Source organism: Triturus cristatus, chromosome 2_2 (assembly GCF_964204655.1).
Source record: "Triturus cristatus chromosome 2_2, aTriCri1.1, whole genome shotgun sequence".
NCBI classification, from domain to species: Eukaryota; Metazoa; Chordata; class Amphibia; order Caudata; family Salamandridae; genus Triturus; species Triturus cristatus.
In genome coordinates, this window is record NC_140582.1 from 819,861,760 (window position 1) to 819,883,100 (window position 21,341).

The 21,341-nt window shown below is 44.0% G+C and overlaps 1 protein-coding gene across 1 annotated transcript in view; it reads right to left on the reverse strand.

Annotated features, from left to right (window-relative positions):
• The window catches only part of ATP10D (ATPase phospholipid transporting 10D (putative)), a 755,240-nt gene extending 735,441 nt beyond the window's left edge, over positions 1 to 19,799 (reverse strand). Inside the window, exon 1 of the mRNA XM_085642148.1 lies at positions 19,662 to 19,799. The gene's annotated coding sequence lies outside the window, so the exon portion shown is untranslated. The remainder of the gene's footprint in view (positions 1 to 19,661) is intronic.
• Between the last annotated feature and the right edge of the window lie 1,542 nt (positions 19,800 to 21,341).

A 21,341-nucleotide genomic window follows, 5' to 3' on the forward strand; every position in this document is an offset into this window, starting at 1 on the left:
AAGTAGTGGGACCCTGATCCCAAGAATTTAGATCACTTTTGGAACAAGAAGAAACCTTTACTGAGGAGCGGAACCTGAAGAAACTGAGGAGAGACTATCCCTAAGCTGAAGTGCTGCTTGAGGGATTGGCCTGCAGTGGTTTGCCTGACTGCCAAAGGAAGGAGAAGAGACTTTGTGTGCTTATTTCAACTTGAAGGATCTCCAAGGGCTTGGAACAGAGCTTGCCTCCTGCTGAAGTCTCGGGGACAACAGACTTCAACCCCCAGCTCCCCAGAGTTCTTTGGAAGTGCCTGCTGCTGTTATGGGCCTTCTGAGGGACTGCGTGTCGCAAGGAGCTGGAAGCGCGACTCAACGAAGCTGAAGCGTGTCGCCGTCGCTGCTGCTGCTGCCGTCACACTTCTGAACAAGGGTGTCGCCGCTGGAGTTGTCGCACTGCACCGGGAAAGCGCCTCGCATCCCAAGAGAAGCGCGCCACCGTCGGAGCTGCCGCCGAATTTCTGAACACGGATGTCGCCGCTGTATTTGTTGCATTGTGCGGAAGATTGACGCAAACTGGGAGAAGAGTGTCGCAGCTGAAGCTGTTGCTGTCGCACTTCTGAACCGAGAACTTCTCGCATCCCCGGAGAAGCATCTGGAAGATCTTCACGTCTTTATTTCTTTGCACCAGAACTTTGCCGCATTTCCAGCGCTGCGACATTGCCTGTCGTGGAAGCGCAACGCATCGTAAGGTACATTGACGTAAAGTGTTGCATCTTAAGAACTGAACTGAACTAAGCTAAAAACTACCATCTTAAAGTAATAGTATTGTGTATTTTTGTCGTTTAAGGCCTTGTGGTAAATCTATATAAAGTATACTTATTTTTTATATAAAACCTGTGTGGTGTCCATTTGTAGTGCTGTCACTGGATTACTGTATGTGGTCACAAATGCTTTACACACTGCCTCGGAGATCAGCCTGTCTGCTCGTGCCAAGCTACCAAGGGGGTGAGCAGGGGTTATAGTAGGAGTGTTCCCCCTTACCCTGACTAGAGGCAAGGGTCCCCATTTGTCACAAGTACCTACCTGTGCCAACTAGAGACCCCCAAATCTAACAGTGCTCCATCGAACCCGGCATACCACCTGGAGAGATAGACGACTGGAAGGGAGGGATACCTAGGCGCCTTATACACCAAACCCCGTAAAGGGAGGTACCTTGGTCCCATGGCTCATACGATCTCCATCTGGCAGATGGCTAACAAACGATTGGGTTGGTCGGGAAGGTTGACGAAAGCTACACCTCTATGGTCTTCTCAACTACTGGGATTATTATGCTATCAAGTAGGGTTCGACAGGTGGGATACGATAGGGATCTCCACGACTGGAGACCTGCTTCAAAAGGGGAAATTACTCACATTCAAAGAACTACAAGCGAAATGGCGCCCAACAAAATCTTCCGATATTTACAAATTCGACATACGCTTAATACAGCTCTAACAGACCTGGCGAGTGTCTCAGACTCGTCCCCCCTGGAAGACAGACTTCTATCTGAGCCCCTCCTTACTAAGGTAATCTCCCTTACCTATCGCAAATTAAGCAATTACCTGCCAGACCCCTTCCTTATTCTTAGGGACAGATGGCAATCAGACATAGGACAACTTGAAGATAAGGACTGGCAGACTGTCCTGATGTCCCCCAGGGAAGCGGCTATTAACCAACGCTTTAAAGTGATTAAATTGAAGATCCTACATAGGACATACCTTACTGGGGTGACATGGCCAAGATAGGGACTTGGCAAGATGCGCTTTGCCTGCGTGGCTGTAACTGTGTAGCCACGTTCTATCACATCTTATGGGACTGCCCCTACATACGATACATCTGGGAGCGAGCTACGGACAAGATGCAAGAAGCAAATCAATCGTGCTGAAACCCCCATTGGGAATCCTGAACATTTGGGAAGCAAATGACCTTACAGACATAGAGCAACAATTCACCACCCCGGGATACACCCTAGCTAAAAGAGCTATTGCTACGAAATAGGGGGCTGCAGACAAGCCGTTGGTGGTTGGTTGGGAGGCGGAAATGGACAAATGTATGGTAGCTGAAAAAGAAATCTACAAAATCAGAGGCTGCCCTAAAAAGTGGGATAGAAAGTGGGAGGCCTGGAATGCCTATCGGGGAGAACTGTGCATTTCACCAACTGTTGAACTTGAAATGACACAAAAGAAATTCATGAAACTGTAATACCCGACTGTATTGTTGTATATTACACAGTATTTTTCCTTTAAATGACGAACGTTATATCACGTTATGTACATGATAAATGTTTTTTCATCAATAACATTTTACAAAAAACAATAAAAATAAACACATCTGAGTGGGTTGAGCATTTGCTGCAAAAATCTGTGCATAACCTGCATTTTACATTTTAGAATCCAGGCATGCGGCAATTCCTGTGAACACTATGAACAGATCGCCCTTGGTTCAGTGATAGTTATTGATTTTTATTAAAAAAACATTGTGGACAACATTGGTAGTATGTTTGCGTCGGCTGAGCCCGCAGCACTCTCGGAGCTGAGATGTATTTGAAGAACAGCGTAGCTTTAGAAATATCCCCTATGCCTTATTTTCAGGGCCGTTTACGTGCAGTAACCTCAAATGCATTTTACTAATACTGTTAAAGGAGGACACGATCTCTGTTTGAAGGACATTTATAGTGGGTATAGCTACAAATCTCGCGAGGATGGACGACAGAGGTCACGCGCACACATTAAAATACAAATTATGGATATGCTTCAATCCTTCTTAACCACTTGAGTTCCCCCCGGTCGCATTCCATCCTACGAGAGGGGAACAACAGTTTGCACGTTATTTTTGACACTACTAACCAATGTTCCCTCTAAGTGCAGCAGAGTAAGGTCTCTGTGCGCTGCAGCCAAGGCTATGTGCACCAAGGACCCGACCGCGCGTGTAGACCCGGGCTTTAAGTTGAATGAAAAAACTAGGGGGTTTATCAAAGGGGCGTGACCGATGCAATTAAGGGCATGGCTTAAAAGCAATTAAGCGAAAAATCTGTGCTTAGAATAGAGTGCCACCCAACTGATATTTTGCTTCTTCTGTCATTGCATCCAGATCAGTGGTCGAAGTGGGGGAAAAAAAGTAGGGGAACTGTGGGCGGAGAATCAGAAGGCGGGAATAACCTGATGATTGGATCAGTGGGAGGAGTTAGAGGTGTGGCCAGGATTGCAAAACATCCCAATCTTTAGTATTTGTTTGGCATTTCACTGACCAGTTACAGCTTATTATGCTATGTAATTCAACCAATGGATACGCATGATTATTTAACGATTAATATGAGTTATTGACATTAAAATAAATTCACAAAGTGGGATATGTTTCTAATCACAGAATGTCCCAAATATGCTTTAAAGTGGCGGCACAAGCCATATGTTTCCGAGCCATGGATTTTCTGTTGTCAGCAATATACACAGAGACAATCAATTTTACGTGTGTAAATCACTGTATGGGAAATGTTACATAAGACAAAGGACTACAAGGTTTAGGAGTCACATGACAACCATATTAGTAGGCAGTATGGTTTAATAGTGATTGATCCGGTGAAGCACAAACTCAGAATTTAAAACTTAATACCATGATTGAAGGTCATTTTAATAATCGTTATTGATTTCTATCCAAATGAACACTTTTTGCAACATTAGGATAATCAAAGGCTTAGGGAAAAAACCATAAAGCTCTAGTTTATACCTTGCAGTCTGTATGCAGCTCTAAGATGAAAGTTAATAGCTCACTGTTCTTTGTTAGGATTTTAACTTATAAACTTCAAGTAGCAAAAGAATCTTACGGACAAAAGCAGTAACCCACTGACCTATTTACAATATGTGCACTTTGTGATGGGCATGGTACATGTTCTTGGCAGCAGGCACATTAACCCTCTGCGCTACCTATGCTGAGGAATTGCGTAGCACTTCCAAACCTCGTGATATTTGGGGCCCGCTAACTGCATACCTGTTGACTGTCACTGATGTCTGATTGCTCATGTCATTAATGTTCTGTAATCCTCCACTGCCACATTGTATACCTGATTGATAACTATCAAGTGTTTGTGTGTCTACGATTGTCATCTAATTCATTGTCGATATCTCCTGCCACTCCGAGTGTATGAACTGTTAATGTGTCATCAATTGCTACAGCATAACCATCTGTATGTGTTCTTTTTTAATCTGAAATTGAAATAAATTAATTTAAAATTGTTTAAAAAAACCTCTGCGCTATCTTTCCATTAGTCAAAACTTCCACTAGACAAAACTCCGAACTTGCTCTAGGAAGACTTTTATTCACCGGAGTTATCATGACATTTTTATTATTGTCAAAAATTGCTGTAGACCAGGAAGGAGGCAGCAAGTGCTTTTAAAACCACAATATACAACGCCCCCACTCAAAGTCAGCACCCGTTGCTGTCACACCGGTCGCACTGCCCTAGAGCCAGCTCTTCTCCGGGGATCCTGTGACCTCAGTGACAGAGTCACTGTTGCTCTAGTGTCCGCTACTTCGTAGGCCTGCCTGCAAGACTGGAGGTGAACTTCAGTATGGATTGTGGTGGGTAAACCTTCAACCCACCATGCCACTGCTAGGGTCCACCTGCTGGTGTTAAGACACCAGGGCTTTTCCGGATTTGCAGGGCCTTCTAAGGTCTAGCATGGAAATGTGCTCCCTCAGGAGAGTGGTCTGGGGACTGCTCATGAAGGCTGACCCTGGTTCCCCAGTTCTAAATGTGGCAGTTCTGCCCCCAGTACTACATCCGCTCCCTCTCTGAACACCATACTGCCCCACAGAGAAATTCACACTGCCTTCAACTACAATCCAATTTGACCTGCTATAAACAACTGGATGCGACTCAATTCAAATTACGCACTAGGCAAGAGCAATATACTCCCTAAAGGAAAAAGTAACAACATCCTGGAAAAAGCAAACACTCATAGGGAATGAAAGATTAAATAAAGCATGCGAAATATAAGCAGGAACAACATGGTGAACTTAACGCTTTTACACTCACTATTCAGAAATCAGTGAGTGCTTCTTCCTGAAAACTACAGGGCCCAGAAAGGACCCATTTCAATGTCCACTGCTTATATGCTCACAAAACGTAAGCAGTATGGTTTAAAAAGACCACATTTGTGAACACAAAGCCGCCGTACACATTTTGTTTTCCAATACACCCATCAACCAGGTATTGCAGTACCTCCAGGTTTGGCGCACTTCCCCACCGGGGGAAAACAGCACTTGACTGGCAAACTCAGTAAAGTGACGCTAATGTTTTTGGGGTTTGAATAAAACCGATCTGGCCACTTTAAGAACACTCCGTCTTGCTTTGTTTAATTATTGATTTTTCATATTTTGAACCTTTTATTTCCGAGGCTGCACTTTGGAATAGAAAAATGTCAAAACGGCATTTCCAGCAAAAGTGGTTTTCTTTTTTGCATCCATTTCACAGGGGAACAAATGAACGACAGGAAGAAAGAGGGTGAGAACCATTTCTTGAGTCACGGTTTTCAGTAAGTGAGGAGCTAGACAGACAGAGAGGGAATAAGAGTAAGAAAGCGGTGGCGCAGCTGCCAGCGTCAGTGCAGAAGCGGACACCTTCCTTGTCTCGTCTGGGCAAGAGACCTTCACAATGGCCTACAATCAGCCCGCAGTCATGTTTCATTAAGACAAGACATGCATCAAGTCCAAAAGCACGACGTGTAAAGCACACATCGTGCTTTTGAACTGGTTGCATTTCTTCTCTTAATAGATGCGCGGCTGGGGGCTGATTGTGGGTCATTGTGAAAATGTTTGTTAATTGCAGCGCATGACTGTGTTGCAATTAACAAATATTTTCACAAAGGCCCAAAAAGAGCCCTCAACAGCGCTCCATTAATAAAGAAATGTGGCAAGTGCAGGAGCCCCTGCGGGCATAGGCTTCCCGCAATCAGCAAATTACCGTTTTTTGCGCCGCTCGCGATTTAAAAGCTTGCGGCGCGAATGCTCACCCAGGATGTGCGCGCTTCACACCGGACACTGCGCGCTTTGCAGCACAGAGGTGCGCACGCGCAGCTTTCAGGGAACACTGCTACTAACTCGAAAAGAAGCAGTGCAGACCGAACTACTGGGATCACACGGTGCGTGTTCTGCAGATACCTCACGCTGGGATTTTCGCTGAAGCACAGGTCGCAAATGCCTGGTGAACTCCGATGGCCAGGCTTGGTAGCGTTCTGTGCTTGCACTGCTCTTAACCCATGCCAACGCTGCCAGGGAGGGGGCGACTCCCTCCTTGAACACACCCTTGGGTCTGAAGACGACAGCTGTAGCTCTGTTCCAAGTGCGCAGCTGCTCTCCAGTAAAAACTACCACTATCAGAAACTCTACCGAAGAGAAGCCGAAACAAGGATTATCTTGACTATATCGAATAGTTAACGGTGTCGATATCAGTATCAAATAAACACATATATATGAGTAGGTCGAGCATTTGCTGCAAAAATCTGTGCATAACCTGCATTTTACAGTTTAGAATGTAAGGCGTGGGGAAGGTGTGAGGAAGAAGAAGAGATCGAGGAGAGAAAGACAGAAGGAAAGGGGGGAGGAAATACCAGAGTAGTCAAAGATTCTGGGAGCTCCAGACGAACACACGCCTTCAGCCATTAGGAACACTGAAGAAAAAAAACAGATTGCCCCTGCACGCGCCTCGCGAACAAAAGTGAAAGCTCATATAAACTAACGCGGCCGCGCTAAGGCCATGCTAATTAGAAACGATGGCCCCCCTAAAGATAAGAAATTGCTTCGCGACAGCCGCAAGGCAGACGATCCGGTCCGGATGGCCCGGATGAAAAGGAGAAAGGGCAGTGGCTAAAAAGCATCCTTTTCAATGAGAAGCCAGCATTTAGCATAAACGTTGTCGCGTCCCAATGAAAATGATGGGCGGGGCTTTGAGCCCCCTTCTGAAATCTCCTCTCTAACAATATCCCTCGCCAAGCGAACAGCGTATGCGCGCTGCAACGCTAGGAGAGACTTAAAAAAGAGCCGTTTGTGGCTGGACTAGGTATTCTTGAACCCAAACACATTTATCATAGCTCAGCTGTCTGATGTGTGATCTTATGAACAATGTGTTGCTTTGTGTAAAAAAGGTTGTGTACTGCGATAGATAACTATATTAAGTACAGCAAACCACTCCTTTAATGATCTTTTTTCCCCTTCTGCCAATTCAGTGTTTTCATGCACAGGACAAGGCCAGTGAAAACGTTGCAAGCTGCAATCCTTTCCAATTCCTGTCCACTAAAAAAGTATGTTAGGCCATTGCAGCAGACGTGCCACCGATTCATGCAACCCCAGCACCCTCCGACTGTTCCATGTGCCCCAAATTAGCATATTGGAATGGCTATAAAAAGCATGGATATTAAAATATGTGTTGTGTAGCATGTTGGTTCTGAAATGGAGCCTTTCGCCTATTCTGACTGTTTGTTACATTTTGCATTAACAGATGGCATTATTACCACTAATCTCAACTGTATTTGTGTTATCAACATCAGAAAGATCATAAAAATAAGGGCAGCTTGCAGGATTTAAAATGTACGACACGTAGATACACTCAGATCTTCGCAGTATATGCATTAGCCATGAGTAAAAGGAGGTGTCTTAGCTGTGTTGTATCTTGCCTTTAACATATTCCAAACAAGCATTTCTCGACTAGGAGAGCACGTCTTGATGGCCCAGTCAGGACTGGGAAGTCGAGCCTAACCCACAAGACGGCATAGGCAAAAGCCCTCAAAGGATTTCAGACCACCAAAGATGGCCCGCAAACCACCATCACTTCCCTGCCACCTAGGCGTGGAAATCGGTAGAAAGGCAGGGTGGGGTGGGCCATGCAGCACCAAGAAACCTAACAGCTATGATAAGTCTGTGCCCCTTAAACTGACAAATAGAGGCTGAGGGCTGGGTGACTCTAGTAGCACAGAGGCCCAAGATTGGGGGTCTTTTGGCACTGTGCAGAAAGAAGCTGACCAACCCATACTCAAGGAGCAATGCTGGTGGGTGTCGCAGTCACCAAGCTGCATTAGAGCAGACGCTGAAAGGATTCAGCAGCAGAGGAAAGCAATAATTGATAATAAGACCACTCACAGGTCGCCTAGAAGCATAAGGAAGGGTGAAGATTGTGATACCCAACGGCACAGCAGGGACACCCGGTGGGCAACCGAGGAGTCACAGAGTAGCCAGAAAGCAGACCTTTGCACTTGCTGTCTGGACACAGCTTAGGTGGCCTTAAGAGGTCAGACAAATGGCAGCAGGGAAGCCTAGGATCTGCAATGCTCAAACCCCTTAGAATTTCCAAGTCCAGTGTGTAACCTGAGTTTGTGTAGAGATGGACAAGCCACTGAAAGCACGAGTCTGGCTCAAATCTGAAGCTTGGCTCTGGCTCAGCTCAAGATCCTGTTGGAATTTTAGTCCCAAAACTAGCCAAGCTTTCATGTGGCTTCAGCTCGCCTTCCTCCCGGTACCATGGATATGGAGTTACAGCCAGAGCAGTCAACTTTGGAACTCAGGAACCAGGTTCAAGTTTCAGCATCGGCTCAACATCCTGCGATTCTGGGCAAATCACTTATTCTCCCTCATCCCTACAAACACTGAATGGTGACCTTGTGCAATGTAACTGGTGCTCGTGTAAAGTGGTCCAATACCTTTGGATTGAGTTTGTGCTACATAAACACTGCAGGAGAAAAAGGCATAAAGAGGTACAACGAAGCCTTAATATAAAGAAAGACTATTAGATAACCATTTACTGGCTAATTTGTACAAAATAAAGCCAGCAAAACTAGATAAATAGCACTTCAATTGTATGATCTTAGGCAAATATTCTATTTCACCATAACTTTTTCTTTATTATCGCTTATAAAAGCACTTTCAAGATGCGAGTTCAAAATACCGCTTATACTAAATCTTTGTGTTTGATTTAGTAGACTATAATGCTGTTCTATAATAATCTGAGCCATGTGGAGGGTTTTCATGACAATTATCTTTCCTCTTAGTTCAGTAATGGTTCATGGGTAAAAAAATATCACTTTGAATATGTAATTTTCAGTTCAGTGTTATAACGAGACCTAGCAATGTCAAAGCTTCCACGTTAAACAAATACACTTTTTTGAATTTGCGGACACTTTATAGTAAGCGCTATAAAAGTGCAATTTCAAAACATTTTAAGTATTGTTTGTTGTACGATTTAGCAAACATTTTCAGGGCTCGGCTCGAGCACTGGCTCGAAGATTCAACCCAAGATAATTTGTTTGCTCACCCATCTCTACGTTTGTGAAAGTGACGTGGATTTTCCACCTTGGATCGGAGGCTGACCATTGAGTAATAATCAGCGGCCTGTCATCTTCCGCCACAAGACTATGTATTCATGGTAGTGGTTTTAGTTGTGTAGGGGTTGGCACAGAGGTATTATTGAGCGGGTTCATGAATGGAATTACCTTCCCTTTACACCCAGAAACATGATGGTGAACCATACCAATATTTTACACTGCACTTCGCGCTACATATCGCGTCATACAGTGCACGACGGCAGAAAAAATGTGGTCATCTTGAGACAAGAGAAAAGAGAAAGAGCCAAAATCTCTACCTCCAGAAAATTATATACAAAAGAGTGAATTTAATATAAATCGTGCAAAACATACTTGGGGAGCGGGACCGTATAAATTAAAGCACCTAGAATGAAGCCTGGGTATCACGGGTTACAGTCATAATTTGAAGACTATTTACCATTCGTGTAAGGATAACAAAATAACTGTCAAGAAACTTTGGTAACATACTTAAAGCACAACAAAGGTGAGAGACTGTTGGCATTATGGCCAGGTTGTAGCTTGGTCAGTAAGACTGTGGTGAGGGGGGGGGGGGGGGATGAGCTTCAGGTTTTCCAACAATCACGCAGTCATATAATGTTAAAATACCAATTCAAAAAGTAGGGCGCAAGATAGGGGCTTAAGGGGCAGTGGAACGGGAGATGACCCCTTCCCATCCCCCCAAAGCTACGCCCCTGAATATGGCCTACAAAACAAATGCTGCAGTACCACTGCAAGATTGAGAATAGTAGGGGTGGAAAACAATTATATAGAGCGAGAGAGATTCGAAATCAATGCTGGAAAGAAGGGGGAACCAGCAGTATCCCGATTCTGGCAGCTATTTCCCCAGATAAACCAGCTGTATTTGTGCTGGTGTCATATTCCAACATCAGGACATAATTCAGTAGCACCTGCACGTTGTCTGCATTCAGTTCAGTCAAGCAACGAGCAGGCAGTGAGAGGGCTTTCTTATTTTAAATCCAGCTGGGAGCAAACCAAAAGCATATTTTAAAGGGCCATCAGCCCTCCTGTAGTTCAAGTATCATCTTGGCTTGCAGCGACCTGAAGCCTAACTCTTCAACTCAAAAGCAATGGAAGGAAACAAAGGCACACAACTTGTGACCACTTCAGAAGTACTCAAGAGCAACTACTGGAGGAGAGTTTTTAAACTTTGTTCAACACCCTATGCGAGAGGCGTGCTTGCATTCAAAGAATGCAAGATGTATCTGTCTACGATTAGTTATACAAATACTGAATTAAATGGCACTTATTAGTTGTGTTTAATCCTTTTTATAGTGCTACTCATCAGAGTGTAGGGCGTTGAAGAGTTTTATTTACATCACACACACAGGCACAATAAATCATACAACTGTACAAATAAATGTACAGGAATGTTACACAAGCCAATGAGGGTTAGAAGGTGCATGTATCACATATCAGCCATACTTGTAGACATTGGTTAAGAGTGAATGGTGGGGAGAAACAAAAAGGCAGGCTAGAAAACGTAACTTAGTGAATGTGGTTGTTTGTATTTACATTACTTTTTTACTTCCTAAAGGAACCCAATCCCAAACACAGATTGAGAACAAGCATTGGCATAGCCAACAGGTCTCGCCTTTGGGACCTTATAAGTATTTAGTTATGCAGCACAATATCCTTGGTGCAACAACATCAACTGTTGTATGGGTAAACACTTATAAGGTCCCAAAGGCGAGACCTATTGGCTATGCCAATGCTTGTTATAACTGTGCTAACCAGGTCTAAACTCCAGCACAGGTGTTAACATTTGGCTGACCCTAGGACACTTGTGACAAACACTTTTTGTTAAAGGAGATGTTCAATATGCCTGATATTTAAGGTTTCTGGGAGCTCACCAGTGTATGTATGTTTAACCGACGAGGACTAATGTTAAAATTCTCTGTCTTGTGTATAGGTTTGCAAAAGTAAATTGCTTAATTTTATAGGTGTATGCTGCTGCTGATCCAAGCATACTTAGATTTTTTTTACTTGCTTAGTTCGTCTTCGATTAGAAATGTACATCTTTTCTATTGGAAAATCTGGGTTTTAAGTGATCTGGTTGCTTGAACACTTTGCTGCTGTGCTATCTCCACCTGTACCCATTGTAGATAGTTTGGAGATCCTTTAGTTGTAAAGACCCTGGGCTTGGCATCATTGCAATTCCAAAATAGTCAACAGGGCAATAGATACTTGTAGGACAGCAGTTCTAGTTAATTCCTAAGAAACTAAAGCATTGTGGCCTAGATCTGTAAGTAGACATGAGTGGCAACTTCATTTGGGAGTTTGAAGTGTCAAGATGGCTTTCATTGCTCCAATACCACTGCAATGTATCATTATTGCGAAAATCAAGTTTTTGAAAAATGTGTTACATGCTTCCTCAATTCAGAGACTTAAAAATCAAACACTTGCTTCTCTAAGTGGTGTTTGACTTAAGGGAGCAATCTCCATGGAAGCCACAATTGAACGCAACGTTGCAGGTAGCACACAAATAACTTGCTTCGTAAAGCAAGTTCCCGCGGGTTTTGGCTGCACCTTAATGTCAGTTTATTTTTAAAGTGGAGACCTAGAGCACAACGAGAACAAATCACCCGTACTCTGTCCTACGCAGTGCGACGTCCACAGAACGGACACCTCTAATTACTTCTCTGTGCGCCAAGAACAGGTCGGAAGTCGTATTTGTGGTTGCTGTGTGATTTAGCTGGAAGTAAACAGGTCATCGCTCGTAGGCATGCTAACAGAAGCACGAGTGACCTTTTGTAATCGGTCAGCACCTTGCGGGAGTGAGCAGATGCGCCAATTGGAAACATATGGCCCCTGCGGCCGCTGCTCGCTCCCGCAAGGTGGATGCCGGCACAAGCACGAGTGCTTGAAAAGAGCTCACCGATTCAAAAAGGTCATCTCCTAGAGCAGCACATGCGCGCTGCCTAGGTGAGATCTCGAAAACTAATAAGGATCTAAACCCATGACTTACAGTTTGCATTCGGCTCCAAGATGCCGACAAATAGCTCACTGTGCCATATTAGAAGGCTTTCAACTTGAAAACTGGAAGTAATCAAATTATCTGTGTCAAAAGCAATAGCCCACTTACCTATGTAAATAAAATATAAATATGTGATATGCATGCATCATAATGTTCTTTGCAGCAGGCACATTAACTCTCAATGCTACTTTAGGAGTCAAAAATGTGACTGGACAAAAAACAGAACTCACCCAGTACTATGTTAACTTCTGGACTTATTTTACCACCATTATAATTACCTTAAAATTGCTGAGCACACAATGATCTGTGCAGCAGGTGTCTTTACCCTACAAGTTATTTTAAAATGCAGCCTCTTGGTGATAATTAAGTAACGTAAAGCAGATTTACGTCACATAGGTCATATGTTGCCAACTTCTTTGTAGCAGATTTTTTTTTTTAATAAATGTACAAGTTGGTTGTTGGACACTTCTTATCAAGTTCCGCACCCAATGACTCCACTCCCTTTCCTCTGCCACATCTTGAGCGCCAATTTATGGGTTCCCCCGGTAAAAAATTTCCAATTCCAGCACAGTTCCAAAGCAAAAGCATCAAAATGTGAGCTATGTGTAAGATGACAACTGACGCATATAGCGTAGTTTCTAAAAACATGCATTAGTATTACTGTTAAAATAATCCGTAAAAAAGGAGCAAGCCAAATATTGTTGCAGAAGGCGTGGAACTAGCTGGTTAATTAGATGTTCGGGTAAAAACAATTATGCGCCAATCAGAAGCGACAATAATTGACATTAAAGTGTTCAGCTATAAAACTGACCTGGGCTTTAGCTGTAGGGTCTTCGATGGTAGTACCATGTCAATGCAGCATGCACACTGGGAAACCTCGGATTCAACTTTCGCTTTCCGTTGTTATTTAGTTTATGGTAAGTAAGGGTTCAGAAGAACACCTCCCAGTCACATGCTCTTAACACAGCAGGTGATCAATTGGGCTCTTCCCGAACCAATCTTAAAAGTCAAGCCTTAGAGGAATACGCACTTAAAGTTAAGAATGGGTTTTGAAGGCACAGTGCTCAAATGTTTCGAATCATTACTCTCAGGCAGATCCCAGATGATCAAAATAGCTAATGGTCTCTCCGCTTCAACGGCTGTCAGACAAGGCGTCCCTCAAGGCTCGATCTTTGCACCCAAACTGTTCAACCTTTACCTTGAACCGCTGGGTAATCACCTAAAAAAATCTGGTATTCATTATCACCTATATGCGGATGATACCCAAATCTACCTAAAGGTAGCTTCCACTCATGACATAATCCTCAACACCACTCAACTCCGTCCACCACTAGCTGTCAACTCATCGGCTAATTCTGAATCCTTCCAAAACAGAATTCCTTCTCCTCTCGACCTCACTATCTCCTCCTCCTATCCAATCATGGATAAACAATCTGAACATTCTCAACAACAATCTACCATTGTTGACAGTGCCAAATCTCTAGGTGTCATCCTAGACAAAAGGCTCAATTTACAGTCCCATATCAATACGATCACCAAGAATGCACGCTCCCAACTGCGCCTTCTATGGGGGGTTCGTCGCTTCTTTCCTGAGCAAGACCTAAATACCTTGGTCCAATCCTTGGTCATTTCCAGATTGGACTACTGCAACTCTCTCCTTGCTGGCCTCACCAAATCTCACCTATCGCCTCTAAAATCCAACCTCCACACAGCAGCTCGCTTCGTATATGGGGATAAAAGAAATGATCATAACACACCATTACTGTTGTCTCTTCGCTGGCTTCCTATCGAAGCAAGGTCAGTTTACAAGACTGCCTGTATCACCCACAAAATCTTGCTCACCTCCAACCCGCACTATCTGGCTAATAAACTCAAAATCTCTGGCAGCTCTAGACTTTCACGCAATGCGGAACACTTACTGCTCGAACCTCCTACCTTCAAAAGGGAAAGATTTATTGCTCAATCTTCCTCTGGTAATGCAACCAGAATCTAACACTCACTTCCTCCATCCCTCCAAACCACCTCCACTTTCCGGACCTTCAAAACGGATCTTAAATCTCTGCCCCTCCAAAGGCACTTCCTGGAATAATTGAACCCATTTCTTGACCCTTACTTTCATCTAACACTCTCATGAAGTCAACTTGTAAATATGTATTTTACTTCTGCTTTTAACCTAACACTGACACCTTTTTAGGTCGAGCCTAGCACAGCGTTCATGCGCTGTCTGTGGGAGGCCTCTTGGAATCACTCCAGACTCTCTCAAAACAGGTCTGTGTGGTTTTTCAACTTCCACACATTCTATTGGCCTTTGCGTGTGGCTTTCAAAAATGAAAGCACGCAACTGGCCATAGGCGGGTGCATGTCCCGCCTTTTCTCTAAAGGTTCCCTCCCACAGCCTTTGGGTCTGGGGAGCGGAGAGCGAGCAGCGGGGCGCATTGTGCCAGCTGCGTTCCTCCTTATCGTGGCTCATGTTACAGCGTGGTCGCTTTCACGGCCACGCCTTTTTGTTTATTGTAGCAAGTGAAAATAGTACAAATGCAGCATTTCCCTTCCACCGCTGCTTCTTTTTAATTTTGTCTTTCCCTCTTTACGTTAGGAGTCCTTCTCCCACCCTCCAAGCACAAACGCAGTCCCTTGTATTATTTGTTGCTTTCGCCCTCCCACCTTTCGAGCACAAATGCATAGTTTCCCTCACTTTCTGAGTGCATCAAGTTAGGCAGGGAGAGGCCCGGGCACCCACTCAGCCTTGGATCACTTTCACAGTGCTCAGTCGCCCGCTGGGATGTTTACTGACGGATGTGGGCTCTAATCTCCTACAGCACAGACTTTGCTAAGGGGCATCAGGGAGCGTATGTACATTTTTTTTATAGTTGTTGCAAGTACAAATAGTACAAACGCAGCATTTCCCTTCTGTCGCTGCTTCTTTTTAATTTTGGCTTTCCCTCTTTCCGCTTCACGTTAGGAGCCCTCCTCCCACCCTCCAAGCAGAAATGCAGCTTTCGGGTTCTCAGCACACATGTACATGCTGATGTGGCGCTGCTACAGCTGTATTACACTACGTTCTCCACGCCCTCCACTCTTGGTAGAGCTGCGCCTCGAGTGTGACAAGAGGTGTGTGTGCATCAGAGGCAGTGCGAACCCAAGTGACAGTGACTTTAAATAAAGATCTCCCGTAAGCAATCTCATTCCACTCTTGGTAGAGCTGCACCTCGAGTGTGACAAGAGGTGTGTGTGCATCAGAGGCAGTGCGAACCCAAGTGACAGCGACATTAATTAAAGAGCTCCCGTAAGCCATCTCATCAGCAGCCAAGCTTCTACAGTCTTGGTGTCTGCGTGTATCACTGTGAGTCACTGTGTCTGTTTAAAATTGTCTCTCAGTGCGCACTGGCTTTTACTTGGATTGTCTGCTGTGTGCTTAAAGTATATCTGTGTGTCGCTGGGTCCGTTTGCGGTATTTCTCTGTCACTTACACATAGCTGTTTGCCCATGTGTTAGGAGTGTCTTCATGTGCCTCTGTTTCCTTTTCACGTCTAGAGAATTGTCTGTTTATTGTGTGCCTGTTTCCGTGAGTCGCACCTTCACACTGATTACCTGTCTTCATCTGTGTGCGTGTTCATCTCTTTGAGAATCTAGCTTGTGCCGGTGGTGTGTGTCAACCCGCGAGCTCATCTGTTCATTCCTATGTGTGCCTTGGTGCGATCAACTAATCCAGACTGTTGGATGTTCCTTTGTCCCCCTAGCTGAATATTCCTCATCTGTTAGGTTATGAGTAGGTTACAGTTTGATTTTCCTCTGTTCCCATGCCCCCCTCCCTTCTCTGCCGCAGGTCATTGATTTCCTACCCCGGGGAGCGCGTCCTGATATTCACAATGCCTATTGCCTTGTTTGTGTGTAATGTTTATCAGTTTTAAATTGAAAGATGAAACCGTATTTAATATTGTCACTCAACTACTGCTTCTGCCTTCACTGGGAGTGCTGATGGACTGACGGGATCCTTTGATTGACAAATCTGTATAACGATGAAATGACACGTCTCATACTAATTAGCGGCCGGCCCAAGGGGTTGTAGGCCCATGTCTGTAACTCTTTGAAGTCAAATAAAGGTTTCTTTTTTAAAAAAAAAAAAAAAAAAAACTAATCCAGACTGCTCTGTAGCAGCCTCTGCCTCACAGAACAAGCTGTGTTTACAAAATGTTGATCATTATAACCACGCGCTAAATTACAAACAGCAGGAATTAACACATCTCTGCAAAGACGTGCAACATCCTGTAATTCTGGGCAAATCACCTAAGCTCCCCGTGCCTAATAAAAATAAATGTGCCTCATGTAGCCGATACCTTTGGGTCAAGTTTGCGCTATATAAAACTCTCTAAAAAGAAAAAAAAAGCAACATTTCCATGAGACCTGTCCCGGTGTATGCATTATGCAGTTAAAGTATAGAAGATGCACCACTGTCTCTGTCGCATGGTTTGCTCTTGTCCGTCTTCCCGTCTTGATTTCCGTACCACCTTCTTCATTGCGCTTTATGCCCTTTGTAGATCTATTCTTCGGTCGGTCTCTGTTCCCCTGACCTCTCAGTATGCCCCTCTGTTTGCACCCCCTCTATGTACCCGCAAATATTACGCCTCTTCTCCCCTATCACCAGACCAATCTGAAGGAACTACATATACTAGAATCCTTGCCCCTTGAAGCAGGCGAGCACTCTGGAGCAACGTCACACTCTGAGCACCCCCAGCAGCCAGTGAAACTGGGGTACCCTCGGCATCTGGTGAACTTACCATCCCGGCGCTCCCATAGCCTGGTGTGTAAAGCTATATTTTCAGTGAGCAAGAGTTCAGACTGTTTGAAGAATCCCAAATCAGAGCCAACTGCACTCACTTTTAGAGTCAGGATTCAGCAGTTTAGACACATTGATACCCATTTATTAGCTGATTTGTACAAAGTTAAACCCGAAAACCTGGACACATTGAGCATTCCTCACTTAAATTGTGTTATCAAGCAAATTATTTAACTAAAAATCTTTTTTTCTTCATTATCTCATATGAAAGCACTTACAGATATGCGAGTTCAGAATAATTTTCAATGTAGTGCTATAATGTACCTATTAGTGCCAAAGCGTCCACGTTAAAGAACAGTAGAGGATGTAGCACCCAGAGTAATGTGCTGCATGGCTAAATACTTATAAGATCCCATAGGGGAGACCTATTGGATATGCCAATGCTTGTTATTTTTTACAATCTAAGGGGCATATTATCAAGCATGGAGTTAAAATTATCGCCGCTTTAGCGGCAGAAAACTGCCGCCAAAGCGGCGATAATGGGCTTGATAATATGCACTTGAGAATTCCGATTGAAGCCCATATTGTCACCAAAACATGAACTTCTATTGGAATTCTCAATGGCATTATCAAGCCCATTATCGCCGCTTTAGCTGCAGTTTTCTGCCGCTAAAGCGGCGATAATTTTAACTCAGTTTCTTGATAATATGCCCCCATATATGCAAATACTGTTGGACCTGCATATATGTAACTTGTTAGCGTGTTAAGGGTATCTTGTGTACATTATGTAACTTACTTGGGGGCATATTATCACGGTCCGGCGGCAGAAAACTGCCGCTAAAGCGGCGATAATGGGCTTGATAATATGCCCTTGAGAATTCCCATAGAAGCCCATGCTCTGGTGTCAACATGGGCTTCTATTGGAATTCTCTGCGGCATTTTATCAAGCCCATTATCGCCGCTTTAGCTGCAGTTTTCTGCCGCTAAACCGTCGATAATTTTAACGCCGGACCTTGATAATATGCCCCCAAGTAAGTTACATAATGTACACAAGATATACTAAACACGCTAACAAGTTACATATATGCTGGTCCAACACTATTTGCATATATGGGGGCATATTATCAAGAAACGGAGTTAAAATTATCAAGCAGCGATAATGGGCTTGATAAAATGTCATTGAGAATTCCAATAAAAGTTCATGTTTTGGTGACAATATGGGCTTCAAACGGAATTCTCTGCGGCATATTATCAAGTCCATTATCGCCGCTTTAGCAGCAGTTAAAGTGGCGATAATTGTAACGCCGGACCTCGATAATATGCCCCCTGGTTCTTTTGTAAAGTGATCTGACAACTCTGAGTAAAGGTGGCGCTATATAAAACTGCATTAAATAAATACATAACATACACTTTAAAACTAATGTAAGCTCGTACCCCTTTACTCAATGGGTGGGACCGTGGGATCAAGAATCTCTTCGGTACAGATGTACAGGAATACAGATTATAAACAGCAAAAGATTTTAAGATTGGGCGTAGGTGTGTGAGAGAGAGACGTGTCGCCTCATCAACTGTAGGTAAACAGCAGACGTCAAGCATATACCTGTCCTGCCACCCTTGTCTGCCAGGGATATTAAACATCAAATGACCTTACAAGATCTCGTTCTGTGGATCTGTTGTAACTTGCACTAACCTTCTTACACAGCTGGCGCCTCTCTCTAGGTTGACTATTCTATCGTGACACAATCCTATTGCTGCGTTTTACAAATCTGTCAACATAAGTGGCGAGGTTGTATTTACAGTTCAATGTAAATGGTGTATTAAACACCAAGCTGTTTCCATACACAAAACATACGTTTATGAAAAGATAGTTATGAAAGTAACGTTTATATTGTGCATGTAACTGAGAGTGAATGCTTCGAGGTTTTTCCCTGCACATTTAGATGTTTTCCTCAACAATTCAACATATAGCTGATACGCGCTACATTTGTCTCACAAACTTAAATCCCTTCTCAACACCTGTAAAACCAAAAAGTACGTCAGTAGGCGCCTCCCTAATGTTGGCAAAGGAACTTGAATGAGAGGCTTTAAAAGGGAATTACCATAGCTATAAAAAGGTGGAGAACACGGAGCCTCGAAAATTAGAATCGATCTGAAGACGTATTAACTCGCGCCTGGAGCAAAGGGTGTTGATCAATTACATGAACTGTATTTACTGGAAACAGACAGCCGAAACTCGAGCGCTGATTGTATCTCCTTCCCATTTAAGACAGACATTGCATCTACGTTTTTTTTTTTTTTTTAACTCTCCTCAGGTTCCCTGGGGAACGGTAGGTGGGCGATGCAAATCGTATAATGACTCTTCGGACATCTCGAGCACACCGTCCTTTTCACAGAATTTCCTCCACAGTTCTGAAACGAGGCACGAACAGCAGCTAGTGTCTGACGCCGCAATTTTCACACGTTAAAGATTTAACAACAGCAGCGATGATGATACTGTTACAAAGATACGACCATTTTTCCTTACCGTGAGATCGTAGGTACACACGCATAACGGGACGCAGCAGCAGAAGGTAGGTGCTTTTTTTCAGACGGACGCCGTCCGGCCCGCCTCAGCCTGCCAGCAATCCTCACTCAAAGTACGGCCCCTCCGGATGGCTCGCCGCTCGCGTAGAACTCCGCCCTCTTCTTCCTAATGCTGCTATGTCCAATCTCACGCTCACCGTCTCCACTGAAAGCTCCTCCTCCCTGTACCGCCCACCTAATCTCAATAGAGCGGTCATGCCCTCCGCAGACCGCAGCCGGTATTCTGCGTCTGGCTTGCTTAAAGGTCTCTTTCTCCGATCTTCACCTGTCTTGCCTATTTCCTTTTCTCCGTACTCTAGCCCAACCTGCTCACTTTCTTGCTGTTTTCGCCTCACTCTGTCAGTGCCTCTTACTTTCTCCGTGTGGCCACTTTTTCTTTCCGCTTCGACTCTTCGCTACTTCCCCCTTCGTGTTTTACAGTCCCATTTCTTCTAATCTGCTTCCATATACATTTGCTCCGCCTCTGTCTTTCTCTCGTCCCCTTTCACCGTTACCTGCGCCCCCCTCCCCCCCCTTGCACACAGTGCGCTTGCGCATTACAATTACGTGTGTTAACTGTACCGCCGTCCCAGGAACGCATTTGGCTAAGACTGTTCCCTTAGTGAATCTGTTTGCGCCTCAAATAGCTTTGTTGACCTAAAATTGTGATATTAGCCTTAAAAAAATTCGAAGAAGGCACAAGGCGAGTTAGTTGCAAAGGACCAGCTTGCTGCATGTTACTTGAGTTTAATCAGGGTCAGTCGGGGATAACTACAGATACAAGAAATCCCAAACAAAACCGATACAGCATAAAATGGCTGCTGCATGATGAAGTCTACCGTCGAAGTTTTGGACTATTTGTCAGTTTTCTATGTCTCTTATCATGAGTTTGTAGAAAGCAAATCAACCATTATGCTTATCGAGAAGCCTATAAAGGGACAAACCCTTCCATTAGGTATCAAATGCAAAACAAGCATTGGCATAGCCAATAGGTCTTGCTTTTGGGACTTTATAAGTGTTTAGCCATGAAACAGTTGATGTTGTTGCACCAAGGATATTGTGCTGCATAACTAAATACTTATATAAGGTCCCAAAAGCAAGACCTATTGACTATGCCAATGCTTGTTTCATTTTGAATGCTGTGTGGGCGGGCGTTCTTTCAGCTAAGGCTACGGCGTAACAACCAGGGTTGCCGACTTTGGATCAGGAGAAGTGGGTTCGAGCCTCAGCGTCGGCCCAACATTCTGTGATTCTTTGGGAATCTTTTGAGCTCTCCGTGCCTACAAACACATGAATGAGTCCACTGTGTGATGTAACTGGTCAGTGTTGGATTGGGGTCACAATTCGGCCCAGGCAGCCAGAAAAGAGTGGCCCACATTCGCTGATAGCAACCTTTAGTTGGGGTAATAGAGCTAAAGGATGACAAACATTTCTGGTAATAAAAGTAATTTGAAGCTTATAGGGTCAGTAATTAAATAGGAAAATAACATTCCAATGAGAAAAAATATACTTTAGAAGCACAGACTTATCAAAAATACCTGGAACTCACTTTTAATTGTTGTTTTTTTATCCATACGTTTGCTGAGGATGTTTTGACATTAACATGATATTGCAAAGACCTAAACTGCCTTTTACGCTCCCC